Raw genomic sequence first — 20,854 nt, forward strand, 5'->3', positions numbered from 1 at the left:
GTTATTTCAATGATATCTTCAGGAGAGATATTTGTTCTATTTGAGTTACTTATGATATTATGAACTTTGGTGATGTCATCTGATTCGTTGGTGTCTTCAAGACCAAATAAGATGGCATTTGGATGTTTCTGATCACATTCCATAATGTCTCTGATGAGTAAGGGGATATCATATGTGGAATTATTTGATGGGATAGTAATTATTTGTGATTGTAGTTGAGGTAGTAGTTGTGGTAGTGGTTGTTGGGTTGGGATTTGATTTTGAGCTGATAGGTAGTCGCTTATCAGCACTGTATTTTTTTTCAAGAGTAATTAGGCTTTCTTGTATAATTGCTTCAAAACATGTTGCTAAGCGTTTTCCTATTGAGTGCATGAGTGATTCTGTGCTATCAACTCTGTCAGGCATGGTACTTGGTTTGTTTAGCTTAGGAAAACATGATGGACATAGACAAGGGAAAGTATCTGATGCTTTTAGGAGATCAGCTAGGCCTTTGTTTAAGTTTAATCAGGCAAGGTGGGCTTGATTGTCACATAGGTAGCATTTGATGTTATTTTTGCTTTCATTGATAGTTTTAAGACATCTGAAGCATGTACAGGAGTCTGGGAAGTCATTGATAGAGATATTATTTTTTGTTGTTGTTTGGTAATGAAGGATTTGGAGTTCTGGAGTTTCTGGCTGGCATGGTCAATGACAATAGTACATTGAACAATTATAATAGCTAATTAATATGATAGGTAGACAGTTACTTAATGAATGTTGGTAATTAATAAATGTTAATTGATACATTAGAGAACAAATCAAAAGTAAGGTTACTTATTACTAAAAGGAATCAATCAACTTATTACTAAGAATCAATCAATCAATCAATAGACTAAATAATCAAAGATACAGTATTAAATCTCTATCAGTTCAATGAATCAGTAAATTAGTGGTCATTGAACAATTAATTATTATACTATTATGTGATAAATCAATTATTCTAGACAAAGCATTATCTATAAATATTTGGTCTTGAGGTACTGATATAGTGGAGGTAATGAAGCATTGGAGGTTTGTTGTGTAAAGTTCCTTTGTTTTTCCTTAAAGCCACGTTTTTTGGTTTTTGGTTTGTTTTGTTTTTGTTTTAAAAAGGAACCGTTGCTGTTTGATAGTGTCAGCCTTCAATATCTTTTCTACTGCTTTGCATCTTTTGGCTGCCATGAGTAAAGTGGGGAGGGGTTATGTCTGGGAAGAGAGCTGGAGGTGTTACATTCTTGTGTTGTATAAATGAGGAGTGGGGGAGGAGTATAAATTCCTGCTCTTAAGTTTCCATTCCTTGCTTAGCCTTCTTGTCTCTGCGCAACTGCAAATCTTTATCAAAATATGTCAAGGTCAACAGACAGAGGCCTCATCACCACCTGAAGATGCCCACATGACCATATCCAGAACTTTTAATTGGAAGAATCTTTTGAACTTTGGTGGGGTGGAAACAGTTCCATCCCTTTGTATATGTGATCTGCACACCTAATTTCTTAGATTCAAAATTTTACCTGAAGCTACCACTTCAATTTTCAGGAAAAGATTTCTTTCCTCTATTCTATGGAGTCTAAGTATTTGTTTCTTGGATTTTGAATGGAGCACAGACTGACATTACTCTGAATCTCATCACCAGCCCACCCAGAGAAAATATCCAGTTTCTACTGAGGGGGTTTGACATCATGTCATCTCCAGCTAGTGAAGAAGAGGATCTTGGAGCTATGGGGGGAGCAAACGTTGCTGATACCGGAGGTGCCAGCAGCCGACTTGCTAGCCGACCTTACTCTGGAGGAAATTTCAGCTGAGAGGCCCAGATGGTCATTGGGTGTTGGCTTGAAGGATACCAAGGAGCTCCCCCCCCACAAGAATGAAGAAGATTTGAATGAGCTCACCAATCATCTACTTTGGAGTTTGAAAAGGATGAGATTTGGGTGGGAATTTCATGGAGGTTGTCCAATCAGCTGAGTGGGAATTTAAATTCAGGCTGACTAATCAGCTGGGTGATTTAAATGGAGCTGGGTGATTTATATGGAGACTATCAATTCTCCGTGAGTCTCCTTTGTTCTCCCCAGTTGGTGGCTGTTGAGAATTATTTTTGGTGATTTGATTTAAATGGAGACTGTAGGCATCATTCCAGTTCTTCCATCATCGGAGTTCACAATCAATCTCAGTTTCAAAAGGCAGTTTTCCTGAATAAAAACCTTCTTCACACCTCTTCTTCTCGTCTAGTCCCCCCTTTTTTTCCTCCTTTAATCATTCTTTTCTCAAGTCGCCATTTAACTTCCAGAGTTAGAGGGTAAAAACATAAATTAAGCCACTGCCACTTAATCTCCACACTCACCCCTTCCACTCTGGAATCTTTGCTTTTTAAGTTGTTTCTGATTCAGGTCCACAATAAATCTTTGAGCCATTTACCCGCTCCTTCCTCCCACTGAAAAATGCACCACCAATCTATAAGGAGCCAGGGGGGGGGGGCACTCACCCGCAGGTGGGTCGCTTCTAAGCTTGCAGTCCTTGCCAGCAGTTGCCACAAACCCACATCTCGTTTGTTCCCCATGTTGGCTTTCCCCTCCCAAGACCAGGCAGATTCTTTAGACCAGGTAGCTTCTTTTCACTAGGCAGCTTTTTCCTCTCCAGGCAGCTGAAAAATTTGTGATTTTTTTTTTGTCTAGATCCTAGTGGATCACTAAATCGCCTTACCCAACAAAGGGAAGCTGCTCAAGATGGGATTCCTGGACCCTGGCGGGAGCCCCTCACTCCAAATCAGCTGGCTGCCTTTGTCCGAATCCTTATGCTGCTACTTTGTAGATCCCTAGGACCTAATCTATGTATTTTTGTTACTTTTGTTACTTCTACTCCTGTCTCTGAATTTAGTTACTGGTACTTTTCTCTCCTTCAGGCTCCCAGCAGTGTGACTATGCATCTGCCTTGGTCGCCATCTTCCTCCCAGTCATGAATTCATTCATTTCACAGTGGCCTTTCTGGCTAGGAAATTGCCCAACAGCTTTAATGAAGCCAAGTTCATTACTTTCAGCATGCTGGTCTTTTACAGTGTTTGGATCTCTTTCTTCCTTTCCTACCTGAGCACCAAAGGGAAGTCCATGGTGGCTGGGGAGATCTTCTCCATCTTGGCCTCTGGGACTGGTCTCCTGGCTTGCATCTTTCTCCCCAAATGTTATATTATCCTACTGAGGCCTGATCTGAATCAGAGAGAAAATATAATGAAGCATAAGAATGTCTGATCTTTGTGGAAAGTAGTAACTTTTACTTTAAAACTTTTATTATATCGAACAAGTTAACAAAACCAATCTAAATTCCTTTTTCTGGGAGGGGGATAAAATTCAACATGGAAACATGTTTTTTTGTGTAGGAAAAAATCAAAGGCACATATTTAGGATTGAAGAGAGCATCCTTTACAGTTTTTAACTAGACTGTTGTATGCTGCTCAGAATCCCTTTGCATGAGATGGGTAGCCATATAAATTTGATCAGTCAATCCTTTCCATTTCTTGTCTTGGGGGTATAACTAAACCAGGTATTCCATCTCAATATTGACATGATTGCTCACACTGCCTAGGGTACACCTGACTGCCACCATATACCATTAGCACCCATTCTATCTGAACATAGTATGACACAGGCCAAACTCCATCTTCTGCACAGGTGTTCACTTTCAGGTAGGTCAAAATCTCAATTCTCAAGTCTATCTGTTCTGTGGATTAGCCACAAGAGACACAAATATGTTTTTCCCCACCTGATGTGCAAATGACATCTATTGCTCAGTGGGTAGGACAATTGCTTTACCCTGAAATCATCAGAAGAACAGTAATTCTTAATGTCTCCCCTGGGGATTTCAACCCACAAAAATCTCCAAGGTAAAACTTGCTTTGAAAAATATGCCCTGCTGGAGGACCTCACCTGGTCTTCCAGAGAGCTAACTCTGAGCTTTGGTGTGACTCAGCTGCCCTTTGTGTCAAAGCCAAAACACAGGTAAGAGAAGGCATGATTGATACAATGCTCATTTATGGTTGATTAGTCTTGTGACTTCATTATTAAAATAAATAATGAGATACAACACATAGTCTACTTTCAGAATAGGCCAGATAGGAACAAATAAAGAGATAAAATACAAATGTGTTAATGCAAAAGGACTTCAGATAAATTTGCCTTGAGGCCATCCAGCTGGCAAGACAGCCATATCTGTGTAAACTTGCAGAGGTTTCAAGTGCTCCCTGCAATTCTGCTTCCCACAAACCTTCACTTCTGGTCTAGCAGGGAAGGTGACAAGAATGATTGGGCTGCCTCTCCTGCTGCTGCTTCTGCTCTTCTGGCTCCTGCCCCCAATGACTGCTAACAATCAATGGAAATATTACATGTCTGGTGATCTGGTTATTGGTGGGAATTTACCCCTGGCAGCTCTCATCCTCTCCAGTATACAATATTTTCAAAATGAACCATCACTTCCTATTTATAAATTCTCGTAAGATTGACCTGAATGGAAAAATATAGATGATTGTTTTCTTTCTTTTGGATTGAGAAACTCCTTTTAGAAATACTTTTCTAGTGATGTTTGCAAAGATCCTTGTATACAACTTTGTATAGATCAGATTTCTGTCCTTTCCTCAATAAATAGCCAAATTCATGAAATAGGCTAGAATTCCCAGTCTTTGCAGAAGTCTTCCTCTGGATGATTATACACCATATGAAAGTGGAGAGGGAAAACACCTTGGAGACTTTGCTGGCCTAGTAAAGAGGTTCACTTATGTTTATTTGGACATAAAAGCATGGTCTAAACCCCCCCAAAAAGCTCAGTCCTTTTCCAATGTGAGGTACTGCCAAAATCCCTGAGTTTGAGAATCAACATTTCTCATGAATAATGGCCTTCACTCCATCTGTGCTGTGACCCCCACTGGAGTCTTTGGGTCAGCAATGGTGACCAGACCTGAAGAAGCTGCTCCAAGAGAGACTCAAATTGATTAGGGTGGAAGAGAAGCAATTGGGGAGGATTCCAGTCATGGAAGCAAACTGAAGAAGGGAGGTTTTATTTTGAAAAGGCAACTGGGATGATTTATTTATTTATTTTTAGAAAAAAACAAGATATATCACAAATTGGGAGTGATCAAGCAGGGTGAAAGTTTGCCTACTAGTAAAGAAGGAAAAGAAAAAGAACTAAAACACCTCAAGGAATCCTCCAGAACTTGTGGCTATCCTAGCTGGGCCTTCATCAAATCCAAAACATGACCCAGCATGACCTCCTCTGCTACAGACAAGGGAGAGAGTAACAACCAAGAATACATTAAGGCAGAAACTTAAGGATAAAAAACAAAATGAGCAACATGGTATATGCAACACAATGCAGTGAGCCATGTGCAGATCTGTTCATTGGGGAAACAAAACAGCCACTTCAACAGCACATGGCACAACATAGGAGATCTAAGCCATCAGGACCAGATTCAGTGGCCCATCTGCATTTGAAAGATAAGGGTCACTCTTTTGAGGACAGCAAGGTCTACCTTTTGGATAGAGAGGACCATTGGTTTGAAAGAGGGGTCAAAGAGGCCATCTATGTTAGAACTGAGCAACCCATCCTCAACAGAGGGGGAGGGATAAGACAATGTCTATCCCCCAATTTGTGATGCAGTCCATTTGGCTGTTCCAAGAAGATTCCACACTTCTGACTCAGGTGACCCTGAGCTCAAAAGTAAACCCCCAAGTACCCACCATGGCACCCACAGAGCATTAAAGCCAGTTGACTTCAAAGAAAACACAACCTTTCCATTCTTCCTCCCACCAACTAATCTCAACTGGCAGTAGCTGTCCTTCCATCTCCGTACGCATACATCCAATACAATTGATGAAACGTCCAAGGTGAAACATTTTGTTTTTTTCTCAAAAATCAGTCCAGGTGCCTTTCCCAAATAAAAGCCACTTTTGATGCAACTATGACCTGGATGATTGAAAATCTTCATGGACATATGAAGAAGGAAGGGATGGTAGAATCCTACAAAATAGTCCATGATGTGGAGATAGGGCCTTTCTCCTCTCTCACTAATCCTAATTATGAAACTTGGGACTTGCTGTTGAAAACTAACCCCCAAAATATGACAAGGCAAAGTCCACGTGCAGGCAGGATTTCCTTGCAAAGTCCCCTTCTGTTTTTTCTCACTATAGGCCTATACCCAAAAACTTCCAACAGTTCCTGGCCTTAATGTTTGCAGTTAAAGAAGTTAACAAGGATATGTTTCTCCTCCCCAACATCACCCTTGGCTTCAACATACAAAACAATTACCAAAAGGAGTGGTGGATTTCTTTGATCAGTCTCTCCCTGCTCTCCACACGAGGCCAAATGGTTCCAGGTTATAAATGTTACATGAAGGACCCTCTACTCTCTGCCATTGGATGTGATGACCCCAAATCCTCAAGGCTGATGGCTTCCATCTTCAGCATCTTCAAGATCCCACAGGTAAGCACTGGATACAATATGGAACACACAAAGAACAGAAACACACACAGAAGCTAAGCTAAGGATGAAAGCAAAGGTTTTACGAGCAGACACACATCAGAATTCTTTGATTTTGACCATCCTTCTTATAGTTGAGTTGATTTCTGTATTTTTTATGTGAAGATACATTTTTATATAACCACAAAGCAATATTGATACAATTCTGAAAGAGGAATTACTTCCTGACATTCATAGAAGTTCATCATCTTTCTGCACCTTTCAGTGGAGTTTATTCTCTGCGTGGATGTTTTGTTCCTTTGACTTATGATCTATAAGGGTAACTGATGTCTCTTCCTTAGAAGGGGGAAAGATGAAGCTTTCCAGTCACAATGAGTAAATCTGACTGGTGGGGCAAGAAATCACACAATGGGGGCCCTTAAAGTCACCATTCAAGTGTACATTGTGTCAGGGTTCTGACCAATTCCATCATAAAATTAGCAGTCTCAAGCCATTTAGAAAGAAAAATCCAGTGGTTTATTAGGAGAGCCATGTTGGCTCTACCTATGGGAAGCCAGCTCTCACTTCACTCAATTTGCACCTTGGCTCTGACCTTCTTTCCCCTCCGCCCAAAGTGTGTTACCAGTCACATTATCCAACGAAGCAATTTTGGGGGTCATATAAGTCATTCCCTCCAGCCATTGTGGGTCTCCGTGGAGATGGCCTTGACTTTGGCTGGCAAGGCTGTGTCCTGTTTTGACTGAGGTGTGAATTCCTTGGTGCAGCTGCAAGGCCCATCCCCCGGCCTATGGAAACTCGGGAACAGATCAGGGAAGCTTTGCAAGTCAACATTTTGTCTCTAAAAGAGGATTTTCGTTTTCTCCAGCTTGGTGTTGGCTTTGAGTTCACTCAGGGAGACAGAAGAGTGTATTCGTCCTTCTTCCGGATCAATCCCAAGGAATTTGCTCAGTATGTGGGTTTAGTCCAGCTGCTCCTGTATTTCCAGTGGAACTGGGTTGGGCTGGTGGCCCCTGAAAATGATGATGGAGAACTTTTCACCTCATCTCTGGTGCCAATGCTCAAGGAGAAGGAGATCTGCCTGGCCTTCACTCAAATGATAACACTTGATCTTACTACTGCTTCAGATTCAAAAGTAAACCATATTTTCAACACTTGGTCTAACGGGGAAGTGATTATTCTGTTTGGAGACTCTAATACTATTGCAAATGTACATGCAATTGTGTATGCTTATGGCATAGTTAGAAAAGCATCATTTCTGAAAGTTTGGATCTTTACATCCAATTGGAAACTTAATGTGCTGAAATCTCAATATCTATTGAAAAATATAAAGCCCTTCCATGGGGCTTTGAATTTTAGGCACCACACTGGGGATGTCTCAGAATTCAGTCATTTTCTCCTGTCTTTAGACCCTTTGAACCCACAAGAAGATGTCTTTCTCCCACTATGGTGGGAATGGGTCTTTGACTGCAACATCCACAAGCCTGGAAAGACCCCTCCAAAGGGGAAAAAGACATGTACAGGAAAGGAGAATGTACAGAATCTGCCATCCTACCTGTTTGAAACAAGCATGACTGGAGAAAGCTACAATATCTACAATGCCATTTATGCTCTGGCACACGCATTACATGCAATGCATGGATCCAAAGGGCGACCATCCATGCTGAGACTTGGAGAGAGGATCTCAAATGTCCAGTCCTGGCAGGTAATCTCTGGGTGTCAGATCTGCCACCTCACTTCTTCTTTTGTCTTACTTCAGTGCCAGCCTGCCATAGATGCTGGAGTGGAGGGAAGCTTTTTGGGAAAGGGAATGGAGCACCTCTGATGTACTTTTGGCCAGCTGGAGAAAACATCTGAAGGACAACCAGCCAGAGAGAAAAGTGCAGCTGTATTCCAAGAACTGCCAAAAACTTCTCTTTGGATTATGATTGGGCATGAGGGGCCAATAGGAGGACAGGCCTGGGAAACAGGGAAAGTTTACGAGGGAATTGACACGGGATCCTCAAACTTAGCTTTGCCTTACTGTACTTCCTTTGACTTTGGCAAAACTATACCTTGGCCTCAAAAATGAAGTCAATGGACTGTTTCTGCCTTCTGAGTTGATGTGGTGGTTATCCGACAGCAGGTGCAGATGGCTGAGGAGAGCGAGGACTCAGATTAGGGGCTAGGACCATTAGGGAGTGGACTGCTGCCTTCAGAGATTGTGGGGGCTGGCAGCAGCAATGAGGAGGTTCCTGAGGAGCCTGTGCCAAGTGCATGTGTGAACGCAGGGTTGCTCGCAGGAAAGAACAGCTACAACAGCACGGGTGACTCAGGAGTAAGGCTGCAAGGTAATGGCCCCTCCTTCAAGAAGATAAAAGGCAGCTGTGCAGAGAACATTATGAATCTGAATCTCACTCTGAGAAGCACAGAGCCGAAGACAGAAGCCTGAAGATGATGAATGAGACTTCATCGAAACGTTGCCTAGATACTTCGAATCTTACGCGGGAGAAAACCCGAACAACCAAATATCCATATCTATCTATCTATCTATCTATCTATCTATCTATCTATCTATCTATCTATCTATCTATCTATTCTCAAGTTTTCACGGGTACTTACATGTATAACTTTCAGCTTTGTTTGGGTATATTCCCACGTCATTGTAGTTGTGCTTTTAAAGTTGTAGCTACAACTTTAAAAGCACAACTACAATGACGTGGGAAAATACCCGAACAAAGCTGAATGCCCCATGAAAACCTCAGAAAACAAATATGTATATATATATATATATAAATATATTTGATTTTAGTCATTTAAATCCAAAAGCCAAAAAGCCAAAAATCACCAAGTAATCCAAATAATCCAAAAACTATTTCTTCTTCCTTTTTTCCCCACTTTCTCTTCCTTGGGTTCTATTATTTTGTTCCAAAGTTTCAGTTAGAATGTATCTTTTGGGAATCTTGTTAAGGTTTCACTGTAAGTTCCTTTTAGTTCCAGGCAGTCTCCTCCATTTTTCCAGATCCTCTCCTTTTATTTTTTCATTTTCTCTCCTTTCCTGCTTTTAAAGGTTTTTGAGTATCCAAAAGTCTTTATTATCCCTTTGACATTTTATTTTCAGTTTAAATGCCTATTGATGTCAAAGTGGATTTTTGACAATTTCTTACTTAAATCTCTTAGCTGTCAGTATAAGGAAGGGAAGAAAAAAAAAAGACAAATCCTTTCCTTTCCCTCTCTCCTTCGCTGCCTCAAAGTCTTCTTTGGAAACAATGTTATTTTTTATAGTTTAAATTCCAGGGTACCTTACATTGTTGCATTTTCAGTTTAACTCAGTCAACCAAAACTTTCTCCTCTTATTCCCTCCTGCACATTCTTTTCCGGTCTAATTCTTCTTTGAGGTGGCCATATCTGACCATCGCTGCAACTGCCTTTGGGAAAGGGATTTCAGTTCATTGCTGTAGAAGCTCAAACTGGAAGTCCATGCTTACTTAGATTGTTACATGTGTATGAATTAAAATATCATTTTCTCCTCCTTTCTGGAGAAGAAATGAATAAATATAATAAGTTCATCCTTTTTTCTGCAGGCGTACCTCCCATTGTTTCTGGAGAAAATTCCTCCAAGGTGCATCTTTTTTTTTTTTTAAATAATTTTTTTTATTTTTTAATAACAAGATAAACATAAACATACATAACAAAATAAACATAAACATACTACAAAAAACATAAAAAGATCCTTCTTCATAAATTTACATACAGTGCATCGATTGGTTTACCACTTTTTTTTGTGCATCCATTTCCTAGTCACTAGTATAATTATATTACATAATAGCTCATATTATCAATCAATAAGTATAACCTAATATCATCACTAAAAAAAAAAAAAAACCATTTATAATTTTGTTAATTCATATTTTAACAAGATAACTATAGTTTGCTTAATTTATTTTGCAATAAATCATAAGATCATACCAATTCTACCTTAATAATGTTTTATAAAGATAATATTAAGAAAAAATAAATTATTATTTTTTTATGCTAAATCTGAATATTCTATCATTATGTTTTATTATCTAACCATTGATAAAAAAGATCCCAAACTTCATAAAATTGTTTATCTTCTTGTTTTCTGATTTCAAATGTCAATTTGCTCATTTCAGCACAATCCAATATTTTCTTAATAATTTCTTCTTCTGATGGAATTTTCTCACTCTTCCAGTTCTTAGCAAATACAATCCTAGCCGCTGTTAATATATTTACAATCAAATACTTCAAATTTTTATTATATATATCAGGTAAGATTCCCAATAAAAAAAATCTCTGGTTTCAAGTCTATATGTGTCTTTGTCATTTTTTCCAACCATATGTGAATTTTAGTCCAATATTTTCTAGCGTCCTCACAAGTCCACCACATATGGTAGTATGAGCCAGGTATCTGATGACATTTCCAACATTTTTCAGATTTGTTCTTAAACATTCTTGCAATTCTTGTCGGGGGAAAATGCCACCTGTAAAACATCTTATACAAGTTTTCTTTATAAGCTGTTGACATTGTCATTTTATAATTTTGAGACCACAATTTTTCCCATTTCTCCAAATCAATCCCATATCCAAAATTCTTCCCCCAAACAATCATCGTTTCTTTAACTTGTTCCTCCTGTAATAAAATTTCCAACAAATAAGTGTATAATTTTTTAATCATTTTTTCATCAGTACCTGTCAAGATCCTGTCTAAATCAGTCAATTTATCATAAAATCCCTCCGCTTTAGAATCTATAAGATACCTTGAATGTATTTGCGCATATGAAAACCAATTCATCTTTATGCCTTGTTCTTCTAGTTTTTGCATTGTTTTAAGTTCACTCTTTTCATCCAATATTTCCCCATATCTAACTGTTTGTTCCTTCTCATATATTATAGGATAAGAAAAAGCTTCAATAGTTGATAACCAGACTGGGATTTTCAAATAACATTTTCTCTTAATTTTCTCCCAATTCAACCATAAAGACTCCCTTATATAATGCCTTCTAAAATAGCCCTGCGATTTGGTTCCCTTATACCACAGAAAAGCATGCCATCCCAGTAATAAATCATGCCCCTCTAGAGTCAACAATCTAGTCTTTCTTAATGTTATCCAATCCTTAACCCACATTAAATTTGCAGCTTGGTAATACAACTCCCAATTCGGGAGGCCAAAACCTCCTCTAATTCTAGCATCTTGCAGGAGTTTTAATTTTATTCTGGCTTTCTTACCTTGCCATATGAACTTCAACACAATTTTATTTAATTCTTCAAAGTAATCTTTACCAAGCCTAATTGGTATGGTTTGGAATAAATATAAAATTCTGGGTAAAATATTCATCTTGATTGTTGATATTCTACCTATCAATGACAATTGTAGATTTTCCCATTTTTTCAAATCAGATGCTATCTGTTGTTTAAGTTTGATATAGTTATTCTCTTTCAATGTAGTACATCTTGACGTCAAATATATCCCCAGATATTTGACCTTATTCGTAACTTGAATTTTCAATAAATCTGCCAGTTCATCTCTTTGTTTTAATAACATATTCTTTGTCAAGATCTTTGTTTTATCTTTGTTTATTTTCAAACCGCCATCTCACCATAAATCTCTATCTTTTCCAGTAGCTTTAAAGCTGTTCCTAGAGGATCTTCCAAAATAAAAACCAAATCATCCGCAAAGGCTTGCAATTTAAATTCCTCCTTCTTAATTTTCATTCCTTTTATATTTGGATCCTCTCTAATGTTTCTATTCAGCACTTCCAAAGTCAATACAAATAACAAAGGTGATAATGGGCAACCTTGTCTTGTGCCTTTTCTTATATTAATAGAATCTGTAAAATCTCCCTCTATCATCACTCTCGCCATTTGTTTGTCATATATGGCTTCTATTGCTTGAATAAATTTTCTAGCAAAGCCCATCTGTTCCAATAACAAAAACATGAATCTCCAATTCACATTATCAAATGCTTTTTGGGCATCTAAAAATACCAAAGCCATTTGTTTTTCAGGGTGTGCCTCGTAATATTCCAAAGTGTCCAGAATTACCCTCATATTATCCCTAATTTGTCTCCTTGGCAGGAATCCATTCTGGTCAGGATGAATAAAGTTATTTAGATATCTTTTGAGCCTTTCTGCCAAGATGGAAGCAAAGATTTTGTAATCTGCATTCAGTAAAGAAATAGGTCTATAGTTCTTAATTTGTGATGGATCAGCCCCTTCTTTTGGAATAAGTGTGATATAAGCTTCTGACCATGTTTTAGGTATTTTCTTATTTAACATGGCTTCATTCATAACTTCTAACAATGGAATGCTCAACGATTCTTGTAATGTTTTATAAAATTCTGCCGGAGCCCATCTGGGCCTGGTGCTTTTCCATTATTCTGCCTATTAAGTGCTTCCGTTAGTTCCATCATTGTTATGGTACTTTCTAACATTTTTTCAGTCTCTTCAGGTATCTTGGGTAGGTTAGCATTTTGTAGATAAAGCTTAATTCTTTCCTCATCAAAATCCTCCTGTTTATATAATTGTCCATAAAAGTCTTGAATAATTATCTTTTTCTCCTTGTTACCATAACAAATTTAACCTTTATCATCTATTAACTGTACTATTCTCCTAGATTCTTTCTCCTTTCTCAATTTGTATGCTAGCCACCTACCTGGTTTATTTGCATCTTCAAAATAGTTCTGTTTAGCACTTCTAATTTTTTGTGCCAACTCCTCTTTCTCCGCCTGACCCATCTTATGTTTAATTATATCCATTTTGAATTTAACATCTTTTTTCTGTGGCATATTCTGCAATTCTTTTTCCAGTTTTTTATAATCATCTTCTAAAGCTTTAATAGTTTGCCTCTTCCTAATATTTTTTTTTCTTTGTATAGTCCATTATTAATCCTCTCGCATATGCCTTCATTGTATCCCAAACATTCTGCATTGAAGTATCTTCTTTTTATTTTTAATGAAAAGAAGGCCAATTCTTTGTCCATCCATTGTGTAAAGTCTTTTTCCTTTAAGATAGCGTTATTTAATGTCCATCTAGATCTTCTTCTTTGTCCTTTCCATTTAATTGTCATAGGGTTATGGTCTGCCCATATACCCGTTTCTATATTTATTTCTTGAATGTTAGATATTAGTTCTGATGAGGTCCAAATCATATCTATTCTGGACCATGATAAATGTCTATTTGAATAAAAAGTATATTGCTGCGTTTTACCATTTCTTTCTCTCCATATATCTTTTAAATTTAATTCATCTACCATTTTAAAAAAGGATTTAGGGAGAGTCTTTCTATTTTGTTTTAATCCTGTCGCTGTATAGTCCAATTTATTATCTACAATTCCATTAAGATCTCCCATCATAATTATATTGACATGGTCCAGTCCAATTAATTTCATATGTAACTTTTTATAAAATTCTTCTTGTTTATCGTTCGGAGCATAGATTGCAACAAGTAATATTTTTATATTGTTATCCACTATTTCAACCATTAATACTCTTCCATCTTCATCAGTATAAACCAATTTTGCTACAATAGTTTCTTTAATATACAGGACCACTCCTCTTTTCTTACAGTTAGTCAAGGAAGTAAAAATTTTCCCCAGTCTTGGTCTTACCAATAATCGTTGATGTTGTTTTTTAATATGTACTTCTTGTAGGCAAATTATTTCAAATTTTAACTTCTCTAATTTATGAAAGATTTTTCTTCTTTTAATAGCTGAGTTCAATCCATTTATATTCATAGAAATCAGTTTTTTTTCCTCCATGGTTATGTTTTATATTTAGGTCTAACAGTTCTTGTGGATCTTACTTCACGTTGTTCTTTGGTCTCCATTTGTCCACCTACCGCACCTTCTTCCTTCCCCGATCTCATCTGGTCTTCTTGAGGCTCAATTGCAAAGGTTTCTTTTTCTGTCTCTATTTCTCTTCTTCCAAAAAATTTGTTGTGGAATATTTCTGCTTTCTCAATTGAGTCGATTCTGTGTCTCTGTTCTTGCCATATAAACATTAATCCTTCTGGGATCAACCATCTATAATTCACGTCTTTTCCAATAATTTTTTGGTCAAAAATTGATATTCTCTTCTCATCTCTCTCACTCTTCTGGGGACTTGTTTTAAAACCATAATCTCTTTACCTTTATATTTCAGCCCCTTATCTCTTGCGACTTGTAATATTTGTGTTTTAATAGTCTTCTTAGTAAATCTGACATGGATCTCCCTTGGTAGCTTATTCCTCATTGCATATCTTGTAAAAACACGATATATCTCATCTACTCCGTCCATCATCTTTTCCTCTGTTATCTCCAAGGCTCCAGCCAGAATTTCTATCATTACAGCCGCCAAATCCTGTCCTTTTTCTTCCTCAATATTTTGAAATCTGAGATAAAATTCTGATCTATCCATCTCCCACTTCAACATCCCATTTATATCTTGTTGCACCGTTGTTAATTTGCTAACAATATTTCCAATTGTCTCATCTCTTTGTTTATCTTTCTCCTCGATTTTTTGAAGTCTCTCCTCCTGTTTTGCCATCATCTGTTGAAAGTTTTCAATTTTTTCATCAGTCTTTGCAATTCTTTGTTCAATACTCTCTGTTCTTTGGCCAATGCTTATTTTGAGTTCTTGTATTCCTTGTATAATCGTTGCTAGATCCATTTGTACTTTATCTTGCTTTGCCATTATTGATAGTCGTCCTCCAGTTGATGGAGAAGCAGGAGCAGAAGTTGAACTGCCAGAAGGTAAAGTTTTCTTACTCATTTGAATAACTCAAGATCTTTAAGCTCCTTTAATCCAATCAGTAGGGTAGCCAATTATAATCCAATTGGGAAGAAGAAAAACATTTTTAAAAAAGCCAATAAAAAATAAAGAGTCCAGGATTAAAAAGAGAGGGAGAAAAAGAAGATTAAAAAGAAAAAAAAGAAGGGGATTCTTCAGGTTCTTCTAGACCTTAATCCTATTGTAAGATGGCCAATTATGATTCAAAAATAAAAATTAAGAATAGTAAAAAAGAAAAAGAGAGTAAGACCCAATAATATTAAAAAACAATGATCAAAAAAAAAGGAAAAAGAAAGAATTCTTCAGGTTCTTCACACCCTAGTCCAATTGTAGGATCTCAAAAAATAAAAAAAAATAACCATAAAAATAAATAAAAAATGAAAATAAAAAATAGAAAAGGCAAAAATCCCAATAAACAAAAGGAAAAAGAAAAGCTATTCTGAGGCTTTCCCTTTAAAAAAAAAAAGTAAGTTTAAAAATTAAAAATAAAGTCAAACAAAAAAAAAAGAAAATAGAATATACAAATATTACAAAATACTATGGGGTTGAGGAGGAGGGATGAAACAACTAAAGAAAGATAAGAAAAAGAGCACACTGCATCTTATTTAGTTATCCAAGGCTCTTATTATGGCTTCTCCACAAATTCCAAAGCCAAACTTCAAGTACTCAATAATAGAAGTTCCAAAGAACACCTGTTAAAACATTCTCCGGTGTTCTTCCCTCTATCTAATCAAGTTCCAGTGTCCTTGAGAAAGAATTCCTTCACAGCTTTTTCAACTTTCAATAAAGTATTTTCAAGCCTCTAGTTGGCAGTGTTACAAAGTTTCTTTAGTCCACTCCCCCTTCTTTCCCCAAAAAGCCTAGGAAAAAGAGGGAAATATACATGTATATATATATATTTAAAAGAAAAAAAAATTACTAAAGGGAGCCTCCATTCTCAAAAGGGAGAAAAAAGAAAGAAAAATTAGATAAATATAAAAGGAGAAACCAGTCTAGTTACAGTTACTAGATCACAATAGAAGTTCAATGAAAACAAAAGTAAAAGTAAAAAGCCAAGCCTCAATTTGACATTCTCTCTAAGAAATCGCCGCTAAATCAGTTCCATCAGTTTTTGTCCTAAGTCTTACAGGATTCTTCTCATTTTAGAGTGTCCTTGAGTTCCCGAAAAAAAAAAATTCTCACCAGCCGATGCACGTTCTCTCTCTTCCGGAGCTGCCACAGCTTCAGCAGCCAAGGGGGCTGCCTCTCCGCCGATGGTAAAAGGGCTTCTTCTGGATCAGCCAGGGACTTTGCGATGTCCCTGGGATCAGCAGAACGCGCCCCTTACAATCATCGTCTCTACGGGACGATTTAGATCCATAGGACCGACCAAGGGTGAAGATATCAGCTGCAATCTCAGAGCCCCAAGATTGCAGCTGTATCGCAGCAACGTGGCTCCGCCTTCCCTCCAAGGTGCATCTTAATGACAAATTAAGTAGTGAGCCTTGATTATTTGTTTGGGTCCTGCATTTTGGTCCCACAACAATTTCTAAATGAGTTACCAGTTGCTCTTTCATTCTAGGTTCTATTTTTTTCTAGCCAGGAAGGCAGCATAACCACCTTTCCTTGCCAGCCTTGCTCACTCCACCAAATACCCCTCCTTCTTTTAATTCTCCACTTCAATGTCCTTCCACTCTTACACCCATCGCCTCTGCCCCTCAGTGCTTCCTCGCTGTGATGTTTGGTTTTCATGGTTTTGTAAGTTGCAAGAATTAGGTACCTGATGAATTAGTAAGATTAGGGGTGACATGATGACATGAGTTTTCTTTGCTGTGGGTGTGTTAGTTGGAACCCTGACAGAAACATAGAAAATGGAAGGCAGAAAAAACCCTAATGGTCCATCAAGTCTGCCATTTGAGTTTATCTTTTTTATTTCTCTTTAATTTATTTTTTATTATTCTTTACAAATTATTTTTATTTCATTTTAATTTGTTGTTGGATGATGGATATGTGTTTATCTCAAGCATGTTTAAACTCAGATACTGATGATTGACCCACAACCTACACTGGGAGTTGCTTCCAAGCTTCCTCTACTCTTTCTGTGAAGAAATCCTTTCTAACATTATTTCTGCACATCCTTCCTGTCACTTTGAGGGCATGTCCCCCATGCTCCTCATTCTTGCTTAGGATCGAAAATAATGCCTTCTAGAACCCTATTCATACCCTTCATCTATTCAAAGGTTTTAATCATGTCATTGTCCCCCTTTCCCTTCTGTCCTCCAGTTGTCCATATTCAGGAAAATCTCCTAAGACGGTGACCAGCCCAGAATGAGAGCAGCCATTATGTCTCATTTGGAGCTTTCAGCCAATGACTCCAATTTCTGAAGATCTCTTTTCTTTCAGCTTCTTCCCTATTTGAGGAATGTCCAGTTCAACAACAGTGCTGGTGATGAAATCTCCTTCTCAGAAAATGGACTGGGATCTGCTGGTTATGATCTTCTGAACTGGGTTTTCCTCCCCAATTTATCGTTTGTCCCTGTGAAAGTTGGACAAATAGATCCTGGGGCTCCCCCAGGCCAGGATTTCACCATCAACTCCAATGCAATTGTCTGGTCAAGAAAGGTGAGCTGGAAGGTCAAATAAATTCAGCAAAAGACTCATTCTCTTCTGGGGATTCAAAACTTTCTCCTTACTGGAAAACAGGTCACTGAATCAGAAATTTGGCGAACATCTGTTTAGAAAAACATGGTTTGCAAGTAAAATATTTGACATTCTGCTTGAAATCCAGGATGCATTTAGAGCAACCAACACCTGTTTCCATAGACGATTCCCATTCAATTAGATTCCCATGACTGTTTGTTTTAGGAAAGCTGTACTTCAATTCCCAAGTCTTCTTTTATGTGCCAAGTCTCAGTTCCAATCTCTAGAATCTATCGGTGGTGTGGAGTGTCACTGGCTTTAATCCCCCTAAAGCATTTCCTGGGTTCCAATAGACCCTTTGTAAACATGTTCACAATGGAAACAAAAATGTACAAATGAATGCATGAAACATGGTAATTGCTTAGGCCACCTATAGCATTTCTCTTTTCTCTTCTAGAAGGTGCCCTTTGCCAGGTGTGGCATCAAGAGGTGCCAGGCAGGAGAGAGGAAGAGAGTTCCAGAAGGCAAGGAAGTTTGCTGCTACCAATGTGCCCCTTGTCCAGAAGGGACTATTTCTAATCAGACAGGTAGAGCACACTTTCAGTGTAGATCTTCCAAGATGAAGGAAACCATTCAGTAGAAACAACTATGAAGTTTTTTTTAATGGATTTGACATTTTTCAAAATATTCATCCTTTGCAGCAGAATCTTGGAGTTGATGGATCTAAATTATCCTCCTAGCCACCATTCCTGCTCCACAGCAATTTAATGCAGGATAGTTTCAGGGCAGAATTCATGGGTTCCCTTTCTAGATTTTCTAGTTCTTCTCTTTCAACCCATCAAGAAAACCAGCAATCAAACTTCCCATGAAGGAGTGGGTTGTGGAGGGTCAAGTTTTAATTTTTATTATTTAAGATGAGCATCTTCTGTCAGCGCTCTCAGTCTCGAGGGAGGTTGATAGACCTGTTGGAGAAAGGGGAGATCCACCTAACTTTGTCTTCCTGCCCTTCCCTATAGAAGCAAATAGTCAGAATGAGTCAATCCAAAATCCACAGTAGAGAACTTGTTTGTCCCAAAGGTGCTTTTTCAAGAGGAAAAGGGACTTTCTGGTTTTTCTTTAAACTTCTTGGATGGGAATTGAAGTCTTCAGAAAAAACCAGAAATTCTAATTGCTTCTTGAAAAATCACCTTCAATATTGAATAAATCAATATTGAAGGATGATTTGCCCCTTTTTTATATACCACCAAATGTAAAGTGAGTTTATTTCAGATGCACCTTCCTGTGATCCCTGCCCAGAAGACCAGTATCCCAACAAGGACAAGGTCCAATGCATTGCCAAGAAGCTCCACTTTCTCTCTTATCAAGACACCCTGGGATATGCTTTAATTTCTCTTACTCTTTCTCTCTCCATGATCACATTGGGAGTCCTGGCAGTTTTCCTTAAACATCGTGACACACCAATCGTCAAGGCCAATAACAGAGATCTCACCTACCTCCTCCTGGTCTCCCTCCTGCTTTGCTTCCTCTCCTCCTTCCTCTTCATTGGTCGACCCAGGAAGCTCACCTGTCTCTTCCGACAAACTGCCTTTGCCATTCTCTTTTCTCTTGCAGTTTCCTCTGTCTTGGCAAAAACTGTTATGGTGGTTCTGGCCTTCATGGCCACCAAACCGGGGAACAGGTCAAAGAAACTCTTAGGAAAATCACTGACCAATTCCATTGTCATAGCATGTCCCCTGTTCCAAGCCGTTCTTTGTGTCACCTGGCTGCTAACCTCCCCTCCATTTCCCAACTTGGACTTCCACTCCTTGACTGGTGAGATCATTTCTGAATGTCAGGAAGGCTCAGCTTCAATGTTTTATGCTGTCCTCACCTACCTGGGCTTCCTGGCCCTCATCAGTTTCACTGTGGCCTTTCTGGCTAGGAAATTGCCTGACAGTTTTAATGAAGCCAAGTTTATTACTTTCAGCATGCTGGTCTTTTGCAGTGTTTGGATCACCTTCCTCCCCACTACCTGAGCACCAAAGGGAAGTCCATGGTGGCTGTGGAGATCTTCTCCATCTTGGCCTCTGGGACTGGTCTCTTGGCTTGTATCTTTCTCCCCAAATGCTACATTATCCTACTGAGGCCTGACCTGAATCAAAGAGAAAATATAATGAGGCACAAGAATGTCTGATTTATGTGGAAAGTAGTAACTTTTACTTTAAAACTTTTATGATATTGAATAAGTTAACAACACTAATCTAAATTCTGTTTTCTGGGGGGAGGGAGATAAAATTCAACATGGACATATCCAAGTCGTTCTCTTTGTGTAAAAAAAATCAAAGGCACATATTTAGAATTGAAGAGAGCATCCTGGGCAGCAGCACATGTGAAAAGAATCTCTCTTTCTTCATGAATCACAAGCTGAACATGAGCCAACATGAGCAGCTTATTGCTGATATTCTTTGTCTGATGCAGGTGCAAAACCCACAGAGTCTGTGCTGAATCAGTAGGCATGAAGTGTGAAAAATAAGAGGGAATCATGGTTCCTCCATATTCTACATTGGTTAGACCACATCTGAATACTGCATTCAGCCTCAGAGACAGACCAGAATGTAGTGGCAGAGTGTAAGATTCAGGCAGGAACAGCATGCACTGAATGATACCAACAAGTAGCTGATGTTCTGTACAGGAACATATGCACAGTGTATGGATAAGACCTTCCCAAGCCCAGTTGTGATCTTTCACACAAAGTTGTGGAGAACAACAGGGCTATGATCCTCTGTGACTTCCAGATAAAGGCAGACACGCAGGTCCTTGCCAATGAACCAGATAAAGAGATCATAAGAAGAAGATAGAGGTGGGGATAAATGCAGCCATGTCAAATAACAGCAACATCAGGAACAAGGAGGATGGGAAGCTGTAGAAAGGTCAAAGAATGAACTGGAGAAGATATGGAAAGGCAAAAGGGGTCCCAGTGATAGGGGTCCTTTGGTTTGTACTCTTAAACTGGTAGA

The 20,854-nt window shown here is 38.4% G+C and overlaps 1 pseudogene; it reads left to right on the forward strand.

Annotated features, from left to right (window-relative positions):
• The first annotated feature begins 1,697 nt into the window (after positions 1 to 1,697).
• Positions 1,698 to 20,031, forward strand: LOC148128349 (vomeronasal type-2 receptor 26-like; annotated as a pseudogene).
• The last annotated feature ends 823 nt before the right edge of the window (positions 20,032 to 20,854 follow it).

The sequence above is a fragment of the Pseudonaja textilis genome, chromosome 1 (genome assembly GCF_049901715.1).
Source record: "Pseudonaja textilis isolate UNSWEBS1 chromosome 1, rPseTex1.2, whole genome shotgun sequence".
Taxonomy (NCBI): domain Eukaryota; kingdom Metazoa; phylum Chordata; class Lepidosauria; order Squamata; family Elapidae; genus Pseudonaja; species Pseudonaja textilis.